This window comes from Pinus tabuliformis, chromosome 3_2, assembly GCF_031772625.1.
Source record: "Pinus tabuliformis cultivar Carrire ecotype Pingquan chromosome 3_2, CPIR1, whole genome shotgun sequence".
NCBI lineage: Eukaryota > Viridiplantae > Streptophyta > Pinopsida > Pinales > Pinaceae > Pinus > Pinus tabuliformis.
In genome coordinates this window covers 611028586-611043895 of record NC_142302.1, presented here as the reverse complement: position 1 = coordinate 611043895, position 15310 = coordinate 611028586, and the positions used below count along the sequence as shown (strand labels likewise).

The window sequence follows — 15310 nt, the reverse complement described above, 5'->3', positions numbered from 1 at the left end:
GGCAATTTAAAATTGCTTCACTGTATGTAATGGTCGATGGGTAGTCATTTACGCACAATCCAAGCCACCATGGGTTCCACTTGCAATGTTGGTGCTTTATTCGTGTGCCTATGCTAGGCTCTCAAAGTTTTTGCACGAAATTTAGCATTTCTTCACGCTGCATTCACTAAACAATAACCAACTCACAGAGTATGTATGACATGGCGATGAAAGCTCACTGGTCGAGTGAGCTCTCCAATGGGATCCTCAAGGCTAATGCTACATGCAGGTAAGATTGAGTGATGGCAAAAGTCCTCAATGCTCAATATTTCCAACTTTGAATTTGGAAAATGGCGTATCTTCTTATGATCACTAAGACAACAAACCCCAAAGAAATTTCGTTGACAGCTGATCTTTTCAAATCTCTAAGTCAATTTTCCTTGGCAGGGGTTTTTGAGAGACAAAATCACTAGTTTCAAATTTCTATCCTAGATGGAGTGAAAAGATAAATCAAAAAGGCCGAAACCCTTTAACTATGACTATTCATATGCATTAACAACAATATTTTCTATACAAAAATCATACCCACCGTGGAGAATGAACCCATGAACAACTTGAAAAAGTACCACATCTCGCTCCTCGGCTCATACTTAACCTTTTACAAAACAATCATTTGGCATGTAAATTTGCATCTCTAACATTCTTATGCCTCCAACCAAAGAAACTTTAGAAAATTCCCAATAACTCACATTTATCAAAAACATTATTATTATCATTGTAACTTTGTTGTCTTGTGTCCAAACCGTCATGGAGAGGATGTCACGCTACTCTTCTTTAGCCCTCTGTAACAAAAGGTATTCACATTTATCATCTCTACCTCGAAATTCCCTCTCTCCCTTCTTCTAATGCAATCTTGAGAGACATATAAACATTAATGAAAGAAAGAGAGTAGTGGCATTCCCCAGAGCTGCCATGACCACTGAGAACAGCTACAGATGATGAGTAACATTTGGCTAGAAGGGACTAACAACATTGGCACTCACAACTGCTCTGCATTTGTGTACTCCACTAGTCATAGCCAATGCTAATGCCAGCGAATTCGAAATTTTGAATGGAAACATTTGTAGAAGATGATGCGGCCGTCATTAATCATGTAACCAAGTTCGACATTCAACGCCTCCTTTCATACCAAGTCCAAGAGCGATGGTATCTTAGTGTGGAAGAAGGAAATAACAAAGGTGTGGTTTTGCTGGTGACTATTCAGAAAGAGGGAGCCGTAACAGGCAGACCGGCCTTCATTGAGGCTGCTTCAAGACTGCAAGTGTACGCATGGGAATTCCGACCACTTCCTCAAAAATATTTTCCATGGACCATGCAAACACCAATGCAATGTACAAACAACACACCACTCTACTATACCTATGCCTTTTTTCCATATAGGCTCTGATACCACAATAAAGAAATTTAATCGAATAATAAAACATTAATAAAATAAACAACAGAAATATAAACAAAACAGACATGGTGGAAAAGGCATGAGCCTCATTGTATTATATTTCTCACACTCTCAATGTAGTGTATAAATAATGTTTATGATACATATAAATACACGAGGAGAATTTGTCTCAAAATAGTGAGTCTATCTTGGACACTATGGTTGAGAAAATATCTCAACCAAACACTAATCTAGGAGCCTAACTAGTTAGAGAGAATCTCTCAACCAACTAGGCCTAAACTAACTCCTAACCATGAGGAACAAACTCAATCTAGAAAGGTAGGAATAAATCCTAACTTTCATGATTTAATTAATTTAATATTTTTGGACTTATTATTGTTTTTAATGTGAGAGTGAGGCTAACATACCTATTCTACGACCCAAAACTTAGGCTTCTTACTTCAGAGCCACGAATCTCTTACATTGTGTGTCCCTCGAACTACTTAGAGCTTAGCTCTTTTTATACAATCCCATTGCCTGCAACCATGGGCATATCTTTTACAGCTGACTTTACTTTACAAAACTAAGGGAAAACAACCCTTTATGACTTATGACACCCTCATGCTCCATGACCACAAAATGTGGAGTCTTTACAAGTTTATTAGAAAATTTGACCAAAACATGGGCTTTTAGCCCCAAAACTTTCCTTAGGGGATCCCGCTCCCAACACACTTTGAAGATCATGTAGCAGATAACCATGGGCCTCCCTAAAGGATCACTTGATCATCAAGATGTATGCAAAATATGTACCTAGGGAAAGTACAAAAAATCTACATTCCATGATCGGGACAACAAAGCACATGTACTCCTTGAAACGGTCCACTCTGATGTCTGTGGACCTTTCTCGATAGTCTCCACTGCGAGGCACACATATTTTATCATTTTTATTGATGACATATTACAAAAATGTTGGATCTTCTTCATGCGAAATAAGGATGAGACATTCTCCAAGTTTGTAGAATTGAAGACATTGGTTTAGAAAGAAAAATGCAAGAAGGTGAAGGCTCTTAGGAGTGGTAATGAAGGTGAGTATGTGTTGAATGAATTTAAAAAAAAATTGTACAAAATAAGGCATTCGACGAGAGTTTACAACACGCCACAACCCACAACCAAATGGGGTGGCTGAGAGAAAGAACGGTAACATTATGGGAGCAGCGAGAGTGATGTTGCATAATTAAATCCTACCTTTGCATTTGTGGGCTGAGGAATGCACACAATAGTATATTTCTAGAACCAGAGTCCTCATCAAATTTTGCGCATGATTACACAAGAGGAGGATTTCTTAGGGAGAAAGTTGGATTTCTCAAGGAAGAAGCTAGATCCAACAACAAAATTGGGGGTATTTGTGGGTTACATAGAAAATCCCCACAACTACTATGTGTACTTTCCATCACTCATAATGATAGTTGTACGAAGGGATGTAAAATTTGATGAAGATAAAGCCACGTGGTTCTCTCTTGAGAGGGAGCTTCGGTTCCCAGTAGAAGAGGAGCTTGTAGATCCAAAGGAGAAGCCTCAGGAAGTTGTGGAGAAACCAAAAATTGAGGAGAAAATATGGGAAACAACCACTCAAACATAACCATCTAGAGAAGGAAGAAAAAGAACCATGAAAGCTAAGAGACTTGTGCAAGATTCGAGGGAGAATGTGGGTTCTCCTTTAAATCAGCGTAGGTTGAGAAGGTCACCAAATCAATACACTGGCTACATGGCTCTAATGACTGAGATTATAGAGACTAAGCCATCCTCTTTCGAGGAAGAATTAAAGAAACCTATATGGGTGATGTAATGGTGGAGGAATACGAATCCATGGTAAAAAACAGTGTTTGGGAAGTGGTTTGAAGACTCGCAGGAAAATTAGTTGTGGTTTTGAGATGGATCTTCAAGGTAAAGCATGCAATATATGGAAGCGTAGAAAAGTACAAGGCCAATTTTTTTTCTCTCAAGTTGAGGGGATTGACTATGAGGAGACCTTTTCTACTGTAGAAAGGTACTCATCCATCAAATCAATTCTTGCTCTGGATGCATAAATGGGGTGGAATATTCACCAAATGGATGTAAAAACAAAATTCCTCAATGGAGTTATTAAGGAGGAGTTGTACATCGAGTGACCAAAAGGCTTCGAGACTTTTGATCAGGAGTCTCATGTGTGTCGACTCAAGAGAGTGTTGTATGGTCTCAAGGAAGCACCTCCTACTTGGTACACCAAGATCAATAGCTATCTCACTGGTTTGGGATTCACCAAAAGTGAAGCGAATGAAAACCTTTATCATATCTTGGTAGAAGGTAAATTGTTGATTGTTGTCTTATATTTGATGACTTGATTTTAAATGGTGATGAGAAGTTGATCAGATATTGTAAGGAGGACCTTGCAAGAGAGTTTGAAATCAAGGAAATGGGTCTCATGCACTACTTCCTCGGATTGGAAGTATGTAAAGGTGATGGGGAACTATTTGTATCTCAGGGAAAGTATGCCAATGAGATACTTCAGAGGTTCTACATGGATAGTTGCAAACCCATGGATACACCTCTAAAGACCAACTGGAGGAAAGAGGATGCCACATTTAGTGAGGAAGTGGATGCTACTGTTTACCAGAAATTGGTGGGTTCACTAATATATCTTATGAACACATGAATATATATGTGCTATGAAGTAAACCAGCTGATCCAAGCTATGGTTAGGCCAACCAAATTATTTTGGATGGTAGCTAAGCATGTTCTACAGTACCTCAGAGGCACTTCCTAGTTTAGACTATGGTATAGAAAAATAGAGGGAGTGAAGCTATGTGGATTCATAGATGAAGATTGGGTGGGGAGTCCATCAGACTGAAATACTACATTAGGTGGAATTTTATGTGTTGGGTCCACAACAGTTTCTTGGTACAACATGAAGCAAATATCTATGGCACTCATCTTGGTAGAAAAAGAATACATGGTTTCTAGTCAAGAAAGATGTGAGGCGATCTAGATGAGAAAGATATTTTTTGGATTGTTTGGTCACATGATGGATCCAACTGTGATAAACTATGATAATCAGAGTTGCCTCAAGCTCTCTAAAAATCTTGGTTTTCATGATCGTTCCAAGCATATAAATATCTGATATCACTATTTACGAGACTGTGTGCAGAGGAAGATAATGTTGTTGCAGTACATTATAGCAGAGGAACAAGATGTTGAGATTTTAACAAAGGCCTTGTCAAGAGGTAATTTTGAGTTCCACGGGTGAAGGATAAGGGTGGTTGATAATCCCTTTCTTTATGAGAGGGAGTGCTAAAAAATGAAACAAGAAATTGTCAATTTGATATTTCCTTTATTAAATTGAGAAAATTTAAATTTCCACATTAGCGGACAACTTGGATGATGTTAACTTGTGTGATATAGCTGGTGTCACCTAATTTCATCAGTAAATTCAAATTTGAGGAGTTAGAGTTCAATTAGGCATGTGTGATTGCTAATTTGTAGAAATCAAGGTCAGTTATCTCAAGTTGTTTTGAGTTAAACTAGTTCTATCTGTTGGAGGAAATAATGGAGGGTCAAGTTGTGTAGTGAGACTTAAGTCAAACTCAGTGATCATCCAATTAACTAATAAATCAACCCAAAATAGTTAGTGCATGCAGAGAATTCAAGTTACCCAATTAAGGTGGATATTTCAAGGTAGAGTAACATCAGTTGTAGATTAGTGTTGAGTGTACAGGTGTTGCATGTAGTCAGATGATCAGCCTAATGAATTGTGCAATTAAATTAAAGGAATTTCCTAAATAATATTCTCTAATTCCTCAAGGAACAATGGAAGGAAATAGGAGCTCAAGTCGAGGAAATTTTTACTAAGTCTAGGTCAAAGGCATTTAGTGAATAGAGAGATAGGTTGTGCAATTTCAGGGTGAGCTCAAATGAGAAAAGAAATTGTAATACATCTCCATTCATTTGATTAATGCAAGCAAACATGGGGGTTTTCTAGAATATTTCTTTCCCCAAATAAAAATACTTGTTGCATGTGTGTTATTTCTTCTTGCATGTTTGAGATTTTTGTTCTAAATTATGAATTAAATTCTGTAGAGTAGTAAAGTAGGTCTGTGTCTTTTGATTTTGATTAAAACTTCATGAGCAGTTGCAAATCTACAACCTAATTTATACATCTACAAAATAATAGGAGTGATAAAAGGATCAAAAGAATACTTTTCTTTTAAATACTATATCAAACATCCACTAATTTTCATTTTTTTTCAAGTCATAATAAACTTTCCACCCTCAATTTATTCCTTCCTCAACGTTATAATTCTAGTTGAATCTATGATGAATATTGATTCCAGGATATTTATATTAAGGAAATTCCTCTATTTTTTTTGTCATATTAAAAAGTTTCATAAGTGATATTTTTATATTTGTTTCTCACAACTCTCATTTTGTCAATAGTAACAGTCACACTATATTGAAGCGAAAATCCTAGAGGATTTTTATATTTTTTCTAGGATCATAGGATATCCTCACAAATAGCATCAACATAAAGAACAAGAGTGATGACTACAAGGTCTAGGCCAATAAGGGACATCCTTGCTTGACTCTAATATTGTAGATAATTTCTTCTTACTAGCCATTAATGTTCCTAAACATGAACATAACATTCTCATACAATCTTGTCCTAACAATCCTTAAGTCAAAAGAAATTTTTATCTCTTCAACCCGTTCCAAACGATTGTCTTTAGTGTTATGTGAAAAAATCCTATACAAGCATTCAAACAGTAACAAGGTGGTCCAAAATTGAATGATATTTCATTTAGCTTATTTTTACATACTTTATAGCCATACCCTAATCTTTATTTCCATAATAATTCCATACAATTTGTGTAAAATAGGGCTAATCATAATCCTAATAGTATTATAATTAAAAATATTTTTTTTATACTCGCTTTTGAAAAAAGGTAGTTTTACGAAAACTTGCTTCATTATTTAATGGAAAGATTTTATATGGAGAGCTTTTATATTGGAAAGAATATATAGATTTTGGATTTCTTATTTCTTATTAATATTTAATATTTCAAATATTTTATATAATTTTTGAAAATTTTATGACTTTTCATTAATTAAATTTATTTTGAAATAATTAAATAATATTTTAGCTGTTATTAGATCCCTTCCATTTCATCTTAGGTTCTATTTATAGGGTTATTTATTTTTTATTATTTATTTTTTACGAGATTTCCAGTAGTCATGTGTTTCATATCATTGTTTGTTTTTTTTTCTAGCATTGTGATTTCTAGCTTTTTTTATCTTTATTTCAATTCAATATTAATTATTATTTTTCATTATAAAATCCTTTAATTTTATTTTTGATGATATTATTATTATTATTTGTGTCTTATGATTTTGAAGAAACAGAGTCCCTGTTATATTAGATATTATGTTTTCTCTCACACTCAACTTCATAAAATCGACCCCTTCAATCAGTACATTTGGATTGAGATATTTGATTCTACAACCAATATGATCTTTCTTGCAATCTATTATTTCACCCCTATCAACTCTACATCCTATAAGAAAAACAACCTCGATAAGAATTTTCCTTTCAGTACCTTAGAAAAAGACATCTACAACTTAAGGAATGAAGGAAATATGCTTTTAATTGGGGAATTTAATGCTCGAACTACTACTAACCAATATATTATGTTAAGTAACAACTCTAACCTCAACCCCTTGTGGCTTGATGAATATGGTAACTTAGCTAATATATTCAAGAGAAAATCTGAAGACATAACCGAGAACTTATTCGGCACCGAGCTCCTCAAACTTTGTAGTTCCCAAGACCTAATCATTTGTAATGGTACTAATAAATGACCTCTCTCCAGTCATATGACCTGTCTCCATGGGCTAGGTAGTAGTGACATGGATTATGCGATTTTTGACATCCGTGTCCTCAGCCATATTACAAACTTTGAGCTTCATAATGGGTACAAGCCTAACTCTGACCAAATAAATTTGCCTTTATCCCTCAATCTTATTATGCATACCACCCACATGCAGGAGAACAATGAAAGAAAAAGTCACATTCACTTCGATAGAAGTAATTTTGACCTTTTGTTAAAAGATTTGGAAAAGGATTTAGGTTCCCTAACTTATAATAACAACATTTACCAAAGCTATTACCATTTTACTACTACCCTTTCCACCACCATTAGAAAATTCTCTACTAAGACTTCGTATAAGAAAAATAATAGAACTTCCAATCCTTGGTATGAAAAAGACTCTAAAATTGCCACGAAAGCAATCATGATGCCCCTAATGAAATCACTACACTCCAGAATATAATTATATACAAATCTCTCATTAAGAGGAAGAAGAGGTCATATATTAATAAGAGACAAGAGCATCTTCTCCACCTTTCTAAAGTTGCACCAAGAAAGTTTTGGCATAATGTGATTGTTTGTAAAACTAAAGATAATCATTTTATCCCCCTAGAAAATTGGGGTTACTATCTTAAGAAGTTGTATCCTAAACACTCCTATTAAGGAGGATATTTTTTTCTTTAGAAGACGATGATTCTAGGGTTAATAAGCTTGCTAATGGGAAAGCCAAAGATATCGAAGGTTAGCAACCTGAGATTTTTAAAATGGGAAAATCTATCCTCAATCCTAATCTCCACAAGCTTCTCAATTTGGCTATAAAGCATGGCTTCCCTAAGCTTTGGATGCAAAGGTTATTGTTCCTATCTTCAAAAATGGGGACAAAAGCATTCCCTCTAACTACAGGACCATTATGATTAACCAAATCCTGGCCAAGATTTTTGGGCTCATTCTGGAAAAAAAAGTGTAGCCTTTGGCTTGAGAACCAGGGTAAAAGAGCTAAAGGGCAGGATGGTTTTAGGATACATCACTCAACCATCGGCCACCTTGTCACCCTTAGGATCATCACAAAGGAATGTCACAATAGTAAAACCGAATTTTTATGTCGTTTTTTGGACTTTAGAAAATATTTCGACACTGTCCCCCGAGATAAGCTCTGGGAGAGGCTTGAAGAGCTCATGGTTCCTCCTGGATTGAGGATTGCTATGATCTGCCTCTACAATACTTTCATTGAAAATATTAAGACCATCAATGGATGGTCTAAAGATATTAAATGTAATATCAAGGTTAAACAAGCTTGTCCCCTTTCCCCTACCCTTTTTGTTATTTACATCGATAAGCTAGAGGAGTGTCTAGAAACTGTGGGTTGCAAAGGCACTAAGCTCACTATTATTATCATTACTCTTCTCCTTTATGCTAATGATATCATTCTTCTTGCAAGGAGCCATGATGATCTAGACATGCAACTAAAGACTCTTCATGTCTACTGCTCTAAGACGGGTATGACTATTAATACTGACAAGACTAAAGCCATGATCATTAAATCCAAAAATATCACCCATTGTAGTTTCATCTATGATAACCATTCTCTTGAGTAGGTGTCTTCTTATAAATATTTGGGTATTGACTTTCCTCATCATCTCAACTGGAATCACAACATCGAGAAAAGAATTATTGGAGGTTGGAAAGCTTATTATGAGCTTGAAAACAATTTTAAGTCATTTGATTTGTACATTTGGAGTAAAAAGGGGTTCCTCCTTGAGACTCTCATCACCCCTGTTAACTTATATGGATGTGAAGTTTGAGAGTGTTTTATATCTAGGGACTCATGGAGAAAGATTGAGATGATCCAAGAGCAATTCATAACCTATAAACTCAAGATTAAGGGAAATACTCCCTATGCTATACTCTTGATCGAAGTTGGCATGTTCCTCATTGAAAGTGTGGCTATGCTTAGATACGTGATGTATAATAAGAAGGTTTGCAATATGGAATCCAAGGCGCTCCAAAAAATTGCTTCTAACTTTAGTCAAAACCCCCACCCGCGCCTCATGCGTGGGTGGCACCAAGATGATCAGTCTTGGCTCAACCTTTGGGGGATTAAGGAGTAGATCATCATGGGAAGCAAGGATAGTACCAAAGATACTATTATCTCCAGTTTTAAGGACAAGATGTGGGATGCTAAGGAGCTATATGGTAAAAGGAAGCTAAGGTACTATAAGGAGGTGATCAACCCCACCCTTGATAACCAGAATTATCTCTCTATGTTGACTAGCACTAAGAAGAAAATGAACATTGGTAGGATTTGAACTAACTCTCATGAGCTCCAGAGTGAGAATGGAAATGGTCTACTCCCAAGACTCCCTGAGATGATAGAATTTGTCATATTTGTGATACTAAGAAGGTGGAAGATGAAAAGCACTTCCTTTTAGTTTTCCTAGTTCTTGCCCACATCTGCTCTCAATTCCCTATCATCAGTCACGCCTCCAATCTTCTTGATTTATTAAGCCAACCCAACTATAATGATTTTGGAATGCTTATTTCCTTGCTCCTTGATCACAAAAACAAGATTTCGAAGAATGTCAATTAGAATCTCTTTTATTAGGGTCTGATAGACCATGCTGGTCTTAGTGGACATTAATCATCATCATCATCATCATCATCATTAATTTCTTCTTCCCAAATTTCTTTCCCTTAATATATAAATAAATGAACAATATTTTAATTTGTTATTTATTGTTTTATTCTCTTTCACCTTTTTAAATAATGTGGCCGAGTTCCTTTCAATATTCTATTTCTTGGTCAATGATAATAACAGTAACACGAATAACTATGATAATAAAATTAATTAATTATTTAATTAAATTGATATGAATTGTTTGTAACTCGACTTCTTCCTTTCAATATTATATTTCTTGGTTAATGATAATAATATTAACAAGAATAACTATATTAATCAAATTAATTATTTATTTAATTAAATCTATATGAATTAATTGTAACTTTGAATTTTGACCTTGATATTAATATATTTATCATTTATTTTGGTTGACCTTCCCCTATTCCTTTACTTAAATTTGAACCAAATTAATTTTTTAGGGATTTTTAATTATTTTTTTAATTGAATATTAGGATCTATTCCTCTTTTTAATATTATTTTTATTTTACTGAAATTAGTCGTTCAATCTAACAGCTAGAATTGAAATTCATTATCTCTTCTTGATGCTATCTCTATTTAATGAAGTGCGATGTAATTCTCCATTTTATTTTAAAAATAAACCACACTAAATGATTCAAAACACTAGATATAATTTCTACAATATATTTTTTACCCAAAAAATATCTAATATTTAGTTTATTAAATTTAACTTTTAATATTAATATATTATAAATAATAATTATTAATAAATATTAAAAATATATAACATATAAATTATATTTACATAAATATAAATTAATCATCTAGATTAATAAAATGAAGAAATTAATTGTTAATGAAATAAACTTTCTATTCAACAATGTTGAAATTTCCTTCTATAATTAATTAGTCATAACTTGTACGCAAATATATATCTTATTCTATGACATGTAATTATCTAGTATTACTTCCTAAAATAAATATTTTTGTGGCATGTAGTTTGCTTTTTATTTTGAAAGATATTATTTTGATAATGAATTTATACAAATTTGTATTTTAACATTTAGTAAGAGGTAATAGTAGGGAAAATTTTAAGAACCTCCTAAATTTATAAATATAATAAATGGGCGAATCTCCATGGTATATAGGAAAAATGGAAGGCGATTTTATCAATAATACAATATGTATATATAATTTTTTGGCGAATCTCTCACCAGTCATGGCGAATATTTTACTCAATTATAAAATCTTGTAAGATCTTGGTGAGTCTTTCACTAAATAATAAAACTTTGTAAAGTCCTCGTGAATTCCCCCATTTAAATAGGCTACATTCTAGGTGAATACCATGGGTCAATAGCCATTTTGGTGAATACCATGGGTCAATACCATGTGCCATTTTTATTTTTTATTAATTCTAATATTAGGGTTAATAATGGTTTTTTGCATGGTATTAATAACAATCTAGTCCATGGTATTTGTCCCATAGTATTTTGGCCATAGGTTTCACCTAAATATAACCCATTTTTTGAGTGTTCGTAAATATAAGGTGACTTATGGAGTAAATATAAAAAAATGCTTTATTTGTTTACCATACCTCTCGTTTATTTATATTTTTATTAATTTACCATATCTCTTTTACAAGTATGGTATTTGGCCCATAGGATTCACTTAAAATAAAACCTCTTTCTTGAGCCTTCATAAATAGAACGAGGGTTATGGACTAATATAAAAAGAGGTTTTATTTATTTACGATACGTCTAGTTTATTTATATTTTTATTTATTTACCATACCTCCACTTTACTTATATTTTTATTTGTTTACACCCTTACATGTATATAATGTGACTTATGGAGTAAATATAAAAAATGTTTTATTTTATTTACCATATCTCTCATTTATTTATATTTTTATTAATTTACCATACCTCTTTTATAAATATGGTATTTGGCCCATAGGATTCACTTAAATAAAACCTATTCTTGAAAATGGCGAATGGAAGGTTGTAAGTCCTAGTTTCAAGGGCTAAATTTACCTTTTTTACCCTCTCCCTTAAAATAAGGTGGGCTATTTGAGGTGATTTGTAAAAATGTACTATGATACAAAATATTCGCCCACTAAAAATTTAAAACCCCTTAATAACATTCGCCCCTAAAATTATCCTTAGGTAACAGTATATTATATTTTAAGTAAAGAATAATAAAGAAATAATATTAGTTACAGCCATATATATATATATATATATATATATAGTTAATTTTAATTAAATGAAGTATAAAATATTATTAATTTTATTTTTAATATGTTTATTTACACTTGTTGATATTGCAATTCTGTATAAAAGAGATATAATAAAAATATTTCAATAACATTCTTATTGATAAATAAATTATTTTAATATCACTCATAATATATAATAACCAAACATTTATTTCAAAACTAAAAAAAATAACAAAAAATAACTAAATTACAATTTTTTAAAATTATTATTATTGCTAGTTATAAAAAGAATTAATATATATATTAAGCATATATACACTAAAAAATGTAACCACAAAAATTCACCTTTATTTCATTATGGATATTCTTAATTTGTATATAGGTTTTGCTACAAGATTATGGTGTAGCTATACCATATGCCCATAAAACTATAACTCATTTCATATGGCATTTGATGAGTTAATCTATAAGAATTTTTGATTCATAAATTAGTAAGTAAAAATGGGAAAATAAAAACTGTTAAAAATTTAATCTATCAACTCTTACTAAATTTAAAAAAAAAAAATTACAGCTCAAAAAAATTAATCTAACAATTCTTACTAAACTTAAAAAAAAAATTATATCTCAAAAAATTTAATCTATCAACTCTTACTAATTTTAGAGAAAACTTTGTAAAAATAAAATGTGGAAATCCTTTTTGTTAATTAAAATGAATTTAAAGACCAAATTAAAAAAAAAAAAAACTTTGTAAAAATAAAATGTGTACATCCATTTCCATCCCTACTGAGTACCATGCGGTCTACTTTTCATTTCAGAGAACAAGATCTTGATGAGGAGCTTCTCAAAAAGTTGGTGTTGATATTCATAAAAGAGAACAAATTGACCACTTCTTAAGACCTTTGTGATATGGGATACGAACAATAGTGTGGTGGCCCGTGGTCCAAATTTCGGTATGGGGATATCTTGTCTTACCTGTTAGACTGTGTACTCGACAATAAAGTCTTTTCAGGCTTATATACTTCTTAGTATTTCACTCCGACAGTACAGCGTAATATAATTGACTTTAAAAGCGCAGTATTTTATAAAAATTATAACTGAAATCCAATGAGAACTGGAATTTTCATGGTAAAGAAATTATATTTAATAACTTTTGATCCAATGTCCAAATTAAAGATATTGGTTCAAATCTCAGGTTTAAAATAAAATATAAAATTTATCAATTTGATATTGAATTTGAGAGTCGTCAAGTTTTACTAACACAATTTGTTGAGAATAGACTTCATCAGCAAGGCAATCCATGATCAAATTTCATTGGGTGCTGGTTGTGTCTTGTGTTAGCTAGAGGAGATGACATGCTAAAAAATCTAATCAATAGACTTCGTCAGCAAGGCAACCCATGATCAATCTTCACTGGGTGGTGGTTGTGCCTTGCGTTAGCTAGGGGAGATGACATGCTAAAAAATCTAATTAGCTAAACGCTGGTGTGACTCAGGTCAGGTGCATCCCCCAATAACTTTGATGGATTAGATGCCCTTCCTAACTCAGGTCAGGTGCATGCCCCAATAACTTCGATGGATTAGATGCCTTTCCCAGCTGCTCCTCAAACCACAAGTCAAGCCTTGTATCACAGACAACTTAACAAAAATAAAAGATAATTGGTTGATTATACTACTATAATATGATATGCCAAAAATGTCCAGCAACCAAAAGCTGTAAAAGGAGACCAACAACACACAAATAGAACAAGAAACATCACTGTAAAGAATAGACAAGACAGAGAGAAAACCGTACATATTGGAATAGACTTCGTCAGCAAGGCAATCCATGATCAAATTTCACTGGGTGCTGGTTGTGCCTTGTGTTAGCTAGAGGAGATGACATGCTAAAAAAATCTAATCAATAGACTTCGTCAGCAAGGCAACCCATGATCAAATTTCACTGGGTGGTGGTTGTGCCTTGTGTTAGCTAGGGGAGATGACATGCTAAAAAATCTAATTAGCTAAATGCTGGTGTGACTCAGGTCAGGTGCATCCCCCAATAACTTTGACGGATTAGATGCCGCCCTTCCTGACTCAGGTCAGGTGCATCCCCCAATAAGTTTGATGGATTAGATGCCCTTCCTGACTCAGGTCAGATGCATGCCCCAATAACTTGGATGGATTAGATGCCTTTCACAGCTGCTCCTCAAATCACAAGTCAAGCCTTGTATTACAGACAACTTAACAAAAATAAAAGATAATTTGTTGATTATACTACTATAATATGATAGGCCAAAAATGTCCAGCAACCAAAAAGCTGTAAAATGAGACCAACAACACACAAATAGAACAAGAAACATCACTGTAAAGAATGGACAAGACAGAGAGAAAACCGTACATATTGGAATTTTTTTTTATTTCAGTAGACAAAGGATTCAAAGAGGTTGCCAGTGAGCGCATGGGTTTGATGCACGTCCCCTCCATAAGTCTCAATGGGAATGAATGGCCAGAAACGTTACATGTCTGCACATAAAGTTGAGGCATACACTTTTGTAAAAGAGACACCAGAGCGTGCGAGCTATAGCGGTTTCGTGCACGCTCTTCGCTTCATTGTGGATAACGTTGTCAGTATACGCAGAGGAGAAATCAGAGACAAACGTTCATTTATCTTGTAGTGATTATATAGGAAAAGCTATCTTGATCTTGGCTTTTTTAGGTAAGCAAAATGATCGTAATTTGCGAAATTATCTTAATTTTAGAATAACTCTCTTAATAATTTTAATGCACGGAAATAAAACTATAAAAAAACCCGAGTAATTCAAAGTCCCCTAAACCAACTTCAATGTTCATTATCAGTTAACCAAAATATGAAAACAGGTTCATAATGGTGTTGGAGCCATCAATGAAAATCTCTTAATAATGGAATCTAACTATAAACTCGAAACAATATGAAATTGAAAAAATAAACCAACTTCAATATTTATTATCAGTTAACCAAAATATGAAAACATGCTCATAATGGTGTTGGAGCCATCAATGAAAATGTTCATTATCAGTTAACCAAAATATGAAAACAGGTTCATAATGGTGTTGGAGCCATCAATGAAAATCTCTTAATAATGGAATCTAACTATAAACTCGAAACAATATGAAATTGAGAAAATAAAC

General features: G+C 33.2%; 1 pseudogene; it reads left to right on the top strand.

Moving 5' to 3' along the window:
* The first annotated feature begins 786 nt into the window (after positions 1-786).
* Positions 787-14817, top strand: LOC149182097 (UPF0603 protein At1g54780, chloroplastic-like; annotated as a pseudogene).
* Positions 14818-15310: the final 493 nt, after the last annotated feature.